This window comes from Jaculus jaculus, chromosome 12 (genome assembly GCF_020740685.1).
Source record: "Jaculus jaculus isolate mJacJac1 chromosome 12, mJacJac1.mat.Y.cur, whole genome shotgun sequence".
Lineage (NCBI taxonomy): Eukaryota > Metazoa > Chordata > Mammalia > Rodentia > Dipodidae > Jaculus > Jaculus jaculus.
In genome coordinates, this window is record NC_059113.1 from 31,196,092 (window position 1) to 31,211,005 (window position 14,914).

The following is a 14,914-nucleotide window of genomic DNA, read 5'->3' on the forward strand; positions in this document are numbered from 1 at the left end:
GAGGGGAGTGGGGAAAAAGGTAAAGACTTGGACTGGTGTGCAGAAGCGGAGGCGGCTGCCTGGGCGGGGAGTTCTGGCCACCCTTCCTTAATCTGGACCCCCACAAAGGTGCCTTCATTATCTTGGGGTTGACCCAGAGAATGGGGCAGAGCAGAGCTTCCCTGTAGTGGAGCAAGGCATGCCCAGGGCAGCTGGGCAGTTCAGAATTAAAAGGCAAGGTCTAGTCTACCTGTCCCTAGAAGGTTGGTCCCAAGCACCCTTGCCCTGGAATCAGCCAAGGTGGACCTGGCTGCGCCGAAACAACCTTTTCTCCTGACCAGCTGGTCAAAGCCTTCTGCTCCCAAGCTCATCACTTGCCTGCTCCTTTGACCTACTTCACTCTGGGGCTCACAGCTTGGATGCAACATCCCAGGCCATGCCGACCCAGAGGAGCTGGAGGATGTTGCCAGCCAAGCGGACGCTGCGTGTTCCATCCCTGCCAAGAGCATGCCGGGGCACAGGTGGAGGTCACCCCCTTGCTCAGAGCCTACTGTCAGTTTCTTGGGCCACAACACATGGTGTGTGCTCCCTGCCCTCTTTGGGTATGTGTTTATGAGCCTAGAATGTGCAAACCCGGACTGCTCTGAAGACTGCCTCTGCCTGCCTCCCTCGTATATCTGCACAAATTACATTTCGGCTTTTATTAGTCCCAGATCACTCTCATTTCCTGCTGAGTGTCCTGTGGACATCATTAACATTTCTACAGCTGTAGGGTTTTTTTACCCTCCACATTCCCCAAAATGCATTGCCACAAACATTACTTAAAAAGGGAGGGGGGGCATTAGCAATGTCCCCTCCCTGTCCACACCCTCTCCCTGTTTGATCAGTCCAGCTGCTGTGTCTTTTAATTTCACCATGCTGGATTACAGGCAGGTTTCCTAATGCACACAGGCAGCTGGATGTAAGAAGCATCTATCTCTAAGAAAAGACAGTTCAATTAAAATCCCAGAGGCCCAGTGCCTGAATGGAGGATGCAGGCAAAAACATGTGCCCCCAACGCCACCCTCCAACCTGGAGAAGAGAGGGACACAGGAACAAAGGCTCAGGCATGGTGGCATCCTCCACCATGTGGCTCTGAGCTACAGAGGTCCTATTGGCTCGACTAGGAGAAAATGGGTACTGCCTCTTTAAGAGCTGCCTCGGGCCTGCTGTGGGCTCTGTTGTTATTAATTATTATGATTATGATTATTTTTCAAGAGCACCAGGAAAGGATGCAAAGGGGAAAGAGAGGTAGATAGCAGGAGCTGGGGGGATAGCATTAGGACATAAGGGGGCACAAGTGATGGCGACCTTTGAAGGGAGGGAAGACATGGGTAGGGGAGTAGATGGTGGCTCTGGCTGGAGAAGAAGGGGTGGATAGGGCAGGGGAAGGTCCCTCCTGGGAACCCTGCCCCAGCTCTTCCCCTTCTCTCCACTTACCCCTTCTCCTGGGAATTTGCCAAGGCCTCCTCTTGGCAGCACTGGCAGGACCTGGCAACAGTGGGTGGGAGTCCTGAGCAACCCCCTCAGCCTCAGGCACATGAGCACTCCATCCATGTAATCAGGCCTGGGAGCAGGTCTTTCCAGCCACTGGACAGGGCAGTGTGGCAGGTCCAGGACCTCAAGCCTTCAGACTACAGGGCTTGCATGTGTCCTGGGACTTTCCCTGTCACAGCAGAAAGCCCTGGACCTCAAGCCATCAATAACCGTGGAGCAACGTGTGGAAGGGTACGGAAAGCTGACACCTCATGGTGAGCCTGGGGTACAGTCGTTCCCCCAAAGACTCCAGAAGGAGCCTTGGCCACAGAACACCTCCTTTGCCAGGCTGCCTTACATGCTTTGAATGTCATGTCCTGTTTACAACAAAAGGTGGTTTTCAGAAGAGCAAGAAATCTGTGCTTGGTACCTCACACCAGTAATTGCCACCCTGGAATGGGGTGTCTTGGCTCAGGCCAGGCCAGGGGCATGTATACACAGGTACCTGTGTCTGTCCCCCCTTTACAACCTGCCAGGCTCTGAACAAGTCAGGCTCTTCGTTGGTTTTTGAGGCTCTGGAGACACACACAGGGCCTCCAGCATGCTAGGCAAGTGCTACTACTGTGCTGCACCCCAGCTCCCATTTTTTTTTTTTTTTTTTTTTGTGGTGTTGCCAGGTAAAGTCTTATTCTAGTCCAGGCTGACCTGGAATTCACTATGGAGTCTCAGGGTGGCCTTGAACTCAAGGCAATCCTCCTACCTCTGCCTTCTGAGTACTGGGATTAAAGGCATGTGCCACCATGCCTGACCCAGGCCTCGTATATATATAAAATGCATTTACTTGATAGAGAGAAAGAAAGGGGGGGAGAGAGGGAGGGAGAGAGAGAGTGTGTGCGTGAGAATGGGTATGCCTCTAGCCACTGCAAAAGAACTCCACTTTGTGCATCTGGCTTTATATGGGTACTGGAGAACAGAACCCAGGTCATTAGGCCTTGCAGGCAAGTGCCTTAAGCACCGAGAAGTCTCTGCAGCCCCCCGCTTTTTTTTTAAAGGTTTTTCAAGGTAGGGCCTCACTCTAGCCCAGGCTGACCTGAAATTCACTATGTCGTCTTAGGGTGGCCTCAAACTCACACTGATCCTACCTTTGTCTCCCCAGTGCTGGGATTAATGGCGTGCACCACCATGCCTGGGCCCCATTTTTTAAAAATTATGTATGTACATATGGGTAAACATGTGCCACAGCACATGTGTGGTCAGAGGACAATCTTGGGCTTTGGGTTTTCTCCTTCCACCTTGTTTGAGACAAGGTATTTCATTTGTTTTATCTCTGGGAAGGCCAGACGTGCTGGCCCCACAAAAGCTCCAGGATTCTTCTGAAGCCACTTCTCATTGCTGTGGGTGCCTTGGGATCACAGACACTCCGGCTTCCAGCTTGGTGTGCGTTCTGGGGCTTCAAACACCAGTCAAGGAGCTATAAATACTGAGTCATCTCCCCAGACTTCTTCCCATCCCTCTTTTATTCCTACCATCTTCCAGCAGGCAGACCCAGCTTAGGGAGGCCTGCCCATGGACAGTGATGGTCGTTCACCATCTTCTGTCTTCACAGCTAGTGTGTCCCCTGGGAGGTCCTAGCAAGGGGTCACTGGGCCCAGAGCCTCTCTGGAGAGGGTTGGCTCCATCAGTGAGATGGGTACAGAGTGGCTCAGAGCTGCTGTGGCCGACAGGGGGACCAGTAGGGAGGGTAGAATGTGGGCAGGGAAGGTGCATGTCCTCTTCACTGGCCCCTCCTACCTACCTATCCCAGGTTGTTTTATGACCTGGTTTCCTCATTTGTAGCTGTAGGGAAAATTGAGGAGCTCAACCTACGCAAGGTCTGAGACTCTTAAAAAAGAAGGGAGAATTTACCAGGCCTCTGGAGGCTAAGGAGGAGTAGGCAGAGGAGTAGGAAGGGGCCTCCCCATCTATTGTGGGTGATGGATAACAAATGAGACCTGGGGTGGTCTCTGTTCATCCTTGGGGTCTGGCTTGCCTGGGACATAGGGGTGAGTCTCCATGGAACCCACAAGACCAGTCAGACCCCACAGGCCTCTGAGCTGGGACTAACAGGCCTGCTTAGGGCAGAATGGGGAGCATTCTGGGGCAAGCAGCCTTGCCCCAAAGCATGGCCCCTCCAGACTGTGCCCACGCTGGCAATGCTTTTCATGCGCCATGCCTATGGTCCCCACATGCGTAGTGAACAATACAAGGCCCTCAGGGACTGGGTTACCAAGTAGCCAGAGGCAGGTAGTGGGATAAGAAGTAGAAGGCAGGCTGGGATGCAGCTCAGGGATAAAGTACTTGAATAGCATGCACTAGAGCCTGAGTTTGGTCCCTGGCACTGAAAAAGGAAAAACAAAGTTAGTAGTGCCCAGAGGTACAAGCCCAAGGTTCCAGCATCTGGGAGGTTGAGGCAGGAGGATCAGATCTCAAATTCAAGGCCAGCCTTGGCCACATGATGAGACTCTGTCTCAAAAACAACAAAGAAGATGGCCCCAGCCTCCTCTCCAGATGTCAGACCTCAGCCAGCTGCCTTAGTTGAGGTAGAGAATTAGGGATTTTGGAGGATGTTTGAGTAACCCTCCTTTCAACTCATCAATGCTGTTTTCCCTAGGGATACAGCTGCCTCTGGCAGCTGAGACCCAGTAAGCCACTGGTACAGAGTCTCGGCCACCAAGATACCGTGTCCACTGCACCCCCACAGCCCCTTCCTGGACACAGCCTGTGTAGCCCCCGCTGAGCTAGAACCCCTGACTTCTGCAGCTGTGCTCTCTACACAGAGCACCTCTCTGCCTGTGGAGCGTGCCTTCCTGGGACTCAGGCAGGCCCCATGCCTGTATGAGGATTGCTTTCCTTGGGTGGCTGTTCATGGCCAGATCACCTGCTGTAGATGCTGTACTTATCAGCTTCTTCTGCATAACCACCTTTTAGATCATTTTATTCATTACTGAACAACAACAACAAAAACTGTCACCACCTCTGCGTCTGTCCAAATGAGGAGAACTAAAGTGGAGAGGAGCCAACTGCCGAGAAGACAGGGTCTCTCCTTTCGTGTCCAGCTCGAGCCAGCCTGTTTTCTCCAGCCTGGTCAGACTGATGCAAACCGTAGTCAGAATCTTAGGACCAGCAAGCTCTGGGGAACGGTGGGGTTGGGGGGGTGGATGCACTGGGGGAGTCCCCAAGGCTGCTTGGTTCTGGTCCATACCCCAAGCCCCAGGAGCTCCAGTCTTTACAGAATTCTGACACTGGTCAAGGCAGCTCCACAGCAGCCATTGGCTTTGAGGGAAGGCAAAATGGGGAGCCCAACCGCCTCGTCCTGGGTGTCCAGGACTAGGACTTTCTTAGGGAAGAGAAGGTATAAGTGCCAAGCCAGCAGCAGGCTGTCTGAATGCCAACTGGCTACTGACCCTGGGCAAGCCTTTTATCTTCTTGAGCCTCAGGGCCTCTGTACCAACTGTCCTCTCGGCTAGGAAAGCCATTCCGTTACCTCCAGAGCTCTTGCCCAGCTCCAAGCCTTTGTTCTGGTCACTGCTGCATTTGAAATGGGCGCCCCTGATGCTTGCTTCTACTTCTTCCCCAAGCACTTACCTTCTTGCAGTCAGCCTTAACTTGCTTATTATTGGTCTCCTCTGGAACCAAAGTTACATGAGAGCAGGGATTTTTGCCTATTTTGTTCACAGCCATGTCTCCATTGCCCAGAACAATAAATATTTATTGAATGAATCATGTTCCAAATGTCACATTAACCCTGTGGAAATATCCAGAGCAAGTGACAGGGTGGCAGCACAGAGCAAATTTGGGCAGGGACTGGGGCCACAACTCTGCTTCATTTTACATAGAACCTGTCCCTGAGGCTGAGCAAGGAGTCCACTTCCCGGCCCACCAGGGCAAAGTGACAGGTGAGGGTGGAGACAGACTTCACATCCTGGTCCCAAATGAAGTAGAAGCAAGCCTCCACCCAGCCAGCAGATATCCCTGCCACACAGCACACCAAAGGCTGGGGTTCTCTCTCCAAGAAACTCAGCTGTAAGACATATTTTCCTTTTCCAAAATGTTATTAATGGAGCAGGGCATGGTGGCACACGCCTTTAATCCCAGCACTCAGCACTCAGGAGGCAGAGGTAGGAGGATCACCATGAGTTTAAGGCTACTCTGAGACTACATAGTGAATGCTAGGTCAGCCTGGGCTAGAGCAGCTCTTATCTTGAAAAAAAACCAAAGAAAGAAAAGGGTATTATTTTTGTTGTTTAAGCAGTGCAGAGTTCAAGGGAACCTGTCTGTGGGCTTGGACTTGACTACAAACTCCAGGTGTCAAATACCCATGTAGCCGATGCCCATAGAGCTTCGTTAGCCCTTGCCTGGACAAAGGAAAGCTCTTGTTGGGGCTTGGGTACACAGCAAGCACTCAACGGAGGGGCGAGTACCTAGAGCGTTCTCTAGCCCCAGAAGTGGCCTTGGGAGTAGTGTGTACTAAGAAAGCACAGGAGTAGCAAGTGAACACCCTTGGGTGTAGGAAGAAGGGAAAGGAGCTGAGGGGTAAGGCTGGGGACATGTGTAATAGAGAGAGAGGCGGCCTGGGTAACATTCCACACCACAGGTGAAGCTCTGCCCCAACCTCTTGGGGTCACTGCCAGATTCCTGGCAACATGAATTACATAATTAATGGCACAATGAGCTGCTTCCCTCTCTAGAACATAGCGTGCTGAAGGCAGGGGCTTGCTGCATTGGCTCTCAAGCCTTGGCCCCAGAGGTGACTCTAGCAAATACTGCTCAGATGGAGGACGAGGTAGGACGGAGGGGCATGTCTGGCTCTGTGTTAGGCACATTATGTAATTTTCATCATGGTCTCAGGGAATGAGGCCCATGGAGACGTTTCAGGAGGAGGAATCTGGATACCTGCAGTATGGAAGGCCCCTTCAGCGCCTGGCTCCTGGAGCCCATTTCTTTCTGTCTTTGTTTTTGGGCATGTGTAGTATGGTGTGTGTGTGTGTGTGTGTGTGTGGTGTATGTGTGCACCAGGACAGGATTACAGGGAGTGTTCCTCCTCTACCACTCATGCAAGCATTTCTGTATTTCCTTGAGATAGCTGTGGCTATCAGGAGCCCCAGTGACACTCTGGTCACCGCTCCTCACAGGACGGGAGTTACAGATGCGTGGCCATCCCTGTCCAGCTGTTTGAGTGGATCCTGGGGTGACACCTCTCTGGCTTTCAGGCTTGTGGCATGTGCTTTTGCCCTCTGAGCCATCTCCCCACAACCCCGGAGCCCATTTCCACTGAGCAGAAGTCGAGTTGGGCCTTGAAAGTCGAGGATGGAAGGGAAAGGAGCAGCCCCCTTGCAGACACACAGACAACAGTTATGGTGTTGCTGGATGACGGACAACCAGAGGGCTGGGAGGGAAAGGGGCAAGGAAGCAGCAAACCTTCCAGCAGGGCCACACACGGGGGGACCTTCCACCTCTGCTCAGATCTCTGGGTTTCCGCCACTTCGGGTGGCTTGGCAGACGCGCTCAGCGTGCCATCTTCAGGGCACTGGTCTCTGACAATCATGCCCAGTCCCCAACTGCCTGCATGGGTGGCTCTTCTGTGTGCCTGTGGGGCTTCCTGGTCTGTCCTCCAGGCGGGGGGTGGGGGGGAATTGGGGGGTGGGGGAGGCGGTTGTGGCTCATTCCAGACACAGCACTGTCTATCCCCCTTAAAGAAAAAAGACCAGCATGGCAGAGCAGCCAGCCTTTAGAAGCCACTTTCGGTACACTGCATTCTTTCTCACACCCCCAGCCCCACAGAGATTAATTGCGGCCCGGAGCCGATCGGTGACTTGTCCAGCCGACCCAACTTCCTGTGCAGCTCTGTGCCCAAGCGCCTGTCAAACAGAAAGCCCCGTTTTCCCCGCAGGGGCAGGAGAATTTGTCGCCTCCCCAGCCTGGGCAGAATCACCCCAGCTGCCCTGCTTCCACGCCTGATAGCTACAGCATCCTGACAGCCCGGGAGGCGCAGCCCAGGGCCCCCCCCCCACCAGCCCCGGTTCCACCTGGGGGAGCCCAGCACTGGCGTCCCCTCCCACTCCAGCCCCAAGGGGAGGAAGCCGCCTGTCAGGCCGCCACGGCGTGTCAAATCCTCTTGCTGCCTAATTGTGAGACGGCAGCGTTTAAAGAAACGCTTTTCTGGCCGCCTGCCACACCGCAAACTGCTTGGTATAATTTTATTATTAAGGAGAGAGAAAAAGAGGGAGGGGGCTGGAGGAGAGAGAGAGAGAGAGAGAGAGAGAGAGAGAGAGAGAGAGGGAGAGAAAGGGGAGAGCGGAGGCAATTGCTTCGTCTAAGTCAGTTGCTGGAGTATTCCACTCAACGTGAAAGCGGGGACGGCTTTCCAGTTGGCAAGCCGACTTCGTTAATTGCGCATTCAGTCTCTACTTAGGGTAATTGGAACGAAGCGGACCCCGGCTCTGACAATTAGGGTCTGCGACTAGGCCATTAACCCTTTCTGCAAGCAGCCCCCTCCCCCAATCGACGCCACCGCACCCCTTCCAGTGGGAGGGGAGGAGAGGAGGAGGGCTCCGGGCGCCCCATTCCAGGGCAGGGCTGCGGCAGGGGGCTGGCTGGGGCCCAGGCGGGGTTGGGGAGTTCTGCGTGGCAAGGTAGGGTTTATGGGCCTCGCCGCCACTTGGAACAGATGTTTTCGGCCGCGTAAGACAAAGACAGAGCGCCGGCCGCCGCCGGGAGAAAATCCGCAGGACTCCCTCAGGGGCAGGTAAAATTTCACCTTCTATTGGTGTCCCTCCACCCCTCCTGGTTTCCTGGCCTCTCCGCCAATCCGGAAAGCGCCACCAAAGACGCCGCGCCGCCTCCTCCGCAGCCCAACCCGCTGACCCCAGCAAGGTCACGGCGACCTCGGGCTCCACCAGCAGCCCGCCCGCCCGCCTTCCACTCTCGAAGGGCGCCCCAGTCCTCGATCCGCAGAAATCGGAGGCGCAGGAAGAAGAGGAAGAGGGCGCTGCTCGCGCCACGAGGCGGAGGCAGCCTGGATGCTCCCCGCTTCCCTCCCGCCTGCACGGGGGACCTTGGGAGGGAGGGGGCTGGCGCCCCCCCCCCCCCCGCCTCCATCATTCATTTCCCTGATTCCTGGTGTAGCTGCCCTCGGAAGTCAGCCGAGTGAAGCAGCTGTTCCTTGCACACTCCACTTGACCAAAGATGATGATAAATGAGGCCAAGACTGCGTCGGGGACGCGGCGGCGGCGGCGAGCGGTGCGCAGGGCGGGGCGTGGGGCCTTGCAGCCCCCTCGCCGCGCTTCCAGAAGCGCGCATATGCGGAAGATAGTATCCGTGGGGCGAAATCAAAGGCCCGCGAGGCTCTCGCGCCGCCCCGAGCCTGCGGAGGTGGGGTTTAGACCGCCAGCCGAGAGCCACTCCCGGCGCGCGGCCCAAGGTGGAGACCTTGCTTCCCCCCTCCCCACCAACCCCCAGCCGGTGCCGTAGCCCCCCCATCCTTTCCCTTAATGCCGGGGTCCCCACGGCGCCCTCGCCTCCAAACACCGCCACCCCCCCCCTCCGGTCCCCGCGCCTCAAACCTATTAACGCTCATAAATAATGAATAATGGAGCGCTTCCCTTCAGTCGCGCTAGACTGAGGGCGGGGGCCGCTGCCAGATGCTCCAGGTCCTGGGGAGGGGGCGCCGGGCGGCCGGGACGCGCGGCCCTTAACACACGTGCAGCCGCGGCGCGCAGGCGGGCACCCCGCCGGGCGGCGGAGGAGGGGGAATCCCGCGCTGCCCTCCCCAACGCCACCTCCCCTGGAGTCCTCTGGCACCGAACGAGGCGAGAGAGCGCGCGTGAGCTTCCCAGCCGGAGAGGGTTATTTTTAACCTGCCCCCCTTTCTATATCTGCCTCTCGGGTGTGCGCGCCCGTCCGCCCGCCAGCTCGCTCGCTCCACCAGCCGAGGACGCGGGCTCCTCACCTCGCTCAGCAGCGGCGGCGGCAGCAGCAGCAGCAGCAGCGGCGGCGGCGGCGGCAGCAGCTCCGGACTCCGCCGGCCCGCGACCCCCGCCCCCGCGCGGGCATAGCGCGGCTTACATCTCAGTCTGGAAAGGACCGATTAGGAGCCGCGTGCCTTTCAGCGAAAATATCGGAACCGGGTGGGATGGGGGCGGGGAGCCGGCGCTCTCGTCCCCTCGCCTCCCTCCCACACTGCGCGGAGTGGCTGTGTGCGAGCGTCTCCCACTCGCTCTCTCCTCTCTCTCCCCTCCCCCACCAGCTGGGGAGGGGTGGGGTGGGGTAAGGGTAGGGTGGGCAGCCGGCCGGCCCGGGTGCCAAACAGTCTATACTCCCAACGCCCACCCTCCAGTCCTGGAGATGCCCGAGCTCCCCAACGCGCGGACCCTCGGGCTGCGGCCATCGCCGCCAAGTGGGGCGCTGCCTTTCCCCCATCGCCAGTCCCCTCCCTAAACCACTCCACAAACAAGCCATTTGAACGGCAGCGGGGCTGGCCACGCGGGCAACTTCAAGGCAGACCTTATCCGGGCCAGGGGCACCCCGGGGAGCGCACAAAGGCGGAGTACACCCTCCGGCCCCTCGCCTTGCGCCAGGGCCCTCCAAGGCCTAGGAACTTCGGGCCCACGCTCAGACCCCCTTCCTCCCTCAGGATGAGGCCGCAGGAAGTTTGCCTCGGCTGCGGTTACCCTTCTCTGCAAAAGGCCATCCACCCAAACCCCAGTCGGTCCTTCCCCTTAGAGGAGGTGGTGGGCAGCAGAGGCAGCTGAGCCAGGACACCCGCGGCGCTTTGGGGATTTGACTGGCGTTTTGCATCCAGACTCCTTCAAGCCCAATCGCCAGGTCAGAGACTTTGGGGGGGGGGGGGCTCCCTCCTTCAGCGGCAGGAGGAGGAGGGGTTAGCAGAGGCAGCGGAGAGGGAAAGTGGAGGAAGTGGTGTACCGAGGAGGAGGGCATTCCAGCTGCCCAAGTTAGACGGGTTTAGCGGCAGGAAAGAACGCAGCCTGGTGGGGCCCAGGAGACGGAGTTCTCTGAGACTTAGCTGGGCTACAGGAAAACGGCTTTGAGGTGTGGGGGTGAGCTGAGAGCAAGTGCAGTAGGGCTGGAGAGATGGCTTAGCTGTTAAGGTGCTTGCCTGCAAAGCCAAAGGCCCTCGGTTCGATTCCCCAGGACCCATGTAATCCAGACGCACAAGGTGGCGCATGCATCTGGGGTTCGTTTGCAGTGGCTGGAGGCCCTGGCACGCTTATTCTCTCTCCCTCTTTCCCTCTCTCAAATAAATAAAAATAAAATATTTTAAAAAGCCGGGCATGGTGGCACACGCCTTTAATCCCAGCACTGGGGAGACAGAGGTAGGAGGATCGGATCGCCGTGAGTTCGAGGCCACCCCGAGACTACATAGTTAATCCCAGGTCAGCCTGGACCAGAGTGAGACCCTACCTTGAAACACCAAAAAATAAAAATATATATTAAAAAAAAAAAGTCCAGTGGGCTGGAGCACCTAAGGAAGAAGGAGGTTCTCTACTTGCTTAGACCAAGACTCCAGCTGGGAAGGCCCTGGAGACCTGGCAGGTCTAGGAGGCAGAAGAGGAGGAGGGCAGAAGAGGAGGAGGTCCTCAACCGGAACAGTGTGGGAGGAGGGCGTTCCCCAAGGAGCTACACACTGAACTTCCCTTAGATATGAACCGTCCTTCCTACCTCCCTGTTGGACCCAGTGTTACTGCTGCCCTGCCAGACAGGTGCCTCCAGAGGTTTTACTTACACACTAAGTTCTTCTCTAAGCTGGGTGGGGGTGTTGATGTCACCTCTTTTGCAGTCATGGAAATGGCTCCAGAGTCAAGAGGCTGTTCCAAACTACATCCTATGGGGGCCCTGAGACAGCAGGAGACAAAAGGGCTGATGTGGAGAGGGGCTAGCGAAAGACGTCACAGGGCCAACCCACCTGCTCCCAACACTGCCAGGGCCCCCATTAAGGTGGTGCTGCTGCTATTGTCTTGAGGCTGAAATCCATGGGTCTCATTTATTCATCTGTACATGGAATATAAATCTCACTCTGTGGGGCTTCCCTCTCTCCAAATGCATGGCTGCCATTGTGGCAGCTAAATTAAAAATTCTTTAAGGCCTGATAGTTCTGGGCAGTGCCATCCTAACCTTCCCCCCCCCCCCCCAACCAACAACAGACTAATGCTCTTAATACTAAAGAGCTTTCTGTCTCAAGGTGGGACTGCTGGGCCTCTGGCTGCCCTTGCCACCAAGGATGGAGACTCCATTCGGGGCGTGCCAAGTGCAGCCCTGACACACAGCCTGGTGACCAGAAGCCCCAGCTTTGGAGACAACAAGTGAACCAGCAGCTGCTGCTCCAGAGGCGAACTGAGGAAGCTTCCTGGGGACCAAAAATATTTGCCTTTGTTTTTTAGTCGTGGCCTGGTCCCGAGTCTGGGCAACTGGATGCTTTTCCTCTCCAAACAGCCATGAAATGTGGAGGTATTTAAGAGGAAAAATGAGGCCCAGGCAGCTGTCTGAATTTAGCATCTGGCTGTTTTGAACACTGCTCTTGTTTCGCTCCCAGGGTGGACAGAATACTTTGGCATGGGCAGTATCCTGAACACTGGTTCTGTTCCCAGGCCCAGCCCTGGCCCCCTTAAGCCTTGCCTCTAAATGCACCACACTCTTCCAGAACTCTCTTGCCCCTGACTTCCAGCCCGTCAACATGCGAGGTGGCTTTTCCAGTTGTACATCGCTAACTTGGCCTGACTCACAGCTGCCTTGTTCTGGAACCGTGTAGGAGAATCCCTCCTGGCCATCAGAGAACTGCAGGCCTCTTCTATTCCCTTCCTGAGGGGCTCTAGGGAAGTCAGATCCAGGCAGCCAGGTCATTGTGAGGGCTCATGGGGGTGGAGACCTGGCTTTAGGGATGACCAGTGCAATCACCGGTCCCCATACCCACCCTGAGGGTGGACAGCTTGGGGCCCAAGTCCTCATCTAGTACCACACGTTCATGAAGAGCCAGGGCCAACTCGTAATTTCTGTCCCAACGGACCTACTTGGGTTCGAGTCAGAGTTGCAGAACACTCTGGGACTGAGTAGTAAGATCAGCCCACAGAGCAGTCACCTGTCCCCAAGGCAGGAGGGCCCTCAAACACTAGTGAGTGTACTATGAGGCTATGTGGTTTGGGAGGTTCTGAAGTCTTATACTAGCTCTTGGTGAGGTCGGGGTGGCAAGTCTGGGGCAAACTCAGTCTTGATAGACTTTGTTCTCTTGAGTCCCAGAGGCTAGGCTTAGGAAGGGAATTTGGCTTCTGTTCTGTCCAAGGAGGGCCCTTCAGAACTCTAGGTCCTTGTGGTGACAGGGGCAGCCCTTGGGACTTGGTCTTCAGCATCTGACCCCTGGTAGCAACACCTAAGTGAAAAGCAGTTTTAGCTGGGCATGGTGGCGCACGCCTTTAATCCCAGCACTTGGGAGGCAGAGGTGGGAGGACCTCCATGAGTTCAAAGCCACTTTGACACTACAAAGTGCATTCCCGGCCAGCTTGGGCTAGAGCGAGACCCAACCTCGACAAACAAAAACAAGCAACAACAACAAAAAGCAGTTTTATGAGCTAAGCTTGCCCTCATTTAACAACCTGGTCCTCGTTTTCCCCTGATATAGTGGAGAGCCAGGACACGCTGGTCCCTCTTTCTCTGTGATGGTTTTCTGAAACCCTCTTCTCTTCCCTGGGCAAGTCTGAGATCTGAGCATCAACACCAGGGGCTGGGTTCTACCCATGGCTGAAGATTAGAGGTACCAGCTCAGCCAGACTACCATGGCAAGTTCTCATGGGGATGCCCTTCAAGGGCTTGCAGGGTTCTAAACTCCTAGTGTCAGTGACCTCTTTTCAAGAATCCGGGGAGGTGGTTCCATTGTTTCCCTTGTTTTGCAGAGGAGGAAGTACAGAGGTGATACCCGTCACTGGAGGTCACACAGAGGGGAGGGAGAGGCCACTGAGGGGCTTGGCTCATTCCAGCCATGTCTGCCTCTGCCTTCCTCAGACAGGCCATGCCCTGTGGTGTTCATCAGGTGTTCTGGGCACAGAGTAGGTACAGACATGGTGCTGTTTCTGCTTGGTTAATGAGAGTGTGGGGAAAGGGCAGCCTTGATCCATATGGGGATGGAAAGGGTTAACTAGTTCAATCTCCTGGAGAGCCTCCTGAGGATATGGACCTGAAGTCATGTATGCGAGACCAAGCACTGCAGTGCCATCTGCAGCAGAGAGCACTGGACACCCCTAAATGTTTACCCAAGGGGATGCCAGTGGGGTGGGCAGCTGGGAAATTCCCTACTAAAGGGTTGAAAGGGCTTCATGTCTAGCATGGAAAAAGTTCAGATATTTTGTATAAGTAATTAAAAAAAAAAACCAGGATAAATGTGAAGTGTTTTTTTTTTTCTTAATTTTCTGTGCCCTGAACTAGGTGTGGTACAGGCCTGTAATCCTACACTTGAGATGCTGAGATGGGAGGATGGTGAGTTTGAAGACCACCTGGGCTACACAGTGAGACCCCCCATTTCTAAAATGTAAAACCACACAAAGCGCAACTAAACCATCACCAACAACAGGGGAGAAAACTTCAACTGCTTGCATGAGGAAAGCTCTTTTCCTTGGGCTGTGCCTGCCTCTTAGCAAGATGAGACAGAAGCTGATCCTTGTGTCCTTCACATAGTAGGCACTTCAAAAGAACAATCCTTGCACATCTGTGGCCACATAAGGCAGCCAGCTGAGCCTGAACCTAGTCCAGGCTGGTCCTTACTACCACCAAGCTAGAGAACCCAGCGGGCAGGGCTCAGGGCAGTCATGGTTTCAGCACCTCCTCCCTCTTCCTTCTGCATGTGCCCGAACGTGCTCTACTGTAACCTTTCCAACAAAGCACCATGTTGCAAAGTGTAAAACCAGACGCCATCCTTGCTTTGTGGACTTGAAGGCTCTGAAGTGTGGACGCCTGTTGGAGACAGGGCTCAAATCCCACCTCAGACCGCAGCTGTGGGGTCCTGGGTGGATGACTCAGCTCCCTGTGCCCAGAGGGTGACAGATTAAAGGATATCATGTGCACAGAACTGTCACAGCAGCCCTAGGGTGTGTGTGTGTGTGTGTGTGTGTGTGTGTGTGTGTGTGTGTGTGTCAGGGAGATCTATAGAGATGAAAATATGTGGCAGGAACACCCAGGAAATATGGGCCTTAAAACCTGACTGCATGGCTGTCTTCTGCTCCAGCCTTGACACAGCGCTGCCTCCTGGGCACCCCCTTCCCCACTGCCTGAATTATTACAATAAAGAATATTTTACTTATTTGCACACACACACACACACACACACACAGAGAGAGAGAGAGAGAGAGAGGGAGGAGAGAATATGAATGGGTGTGCTAGG

The 14,914-nt window shown here is 55.3% G+C and overlaps 1 protein-coding gene across 4 annotated transcripts in view; it reads right to left on the reverse strand.

Moving 5' to 3' along the window:
- Positions 1-14,914, reverse strand: part of Rai1 (retinoic acid induced 1) — a 114,802-nt gene that overhangs the window by 15,694 nt on the left and 84,194 nt on the right. The gene's annotated exons all lie outside the window — the stretch shown is intronic.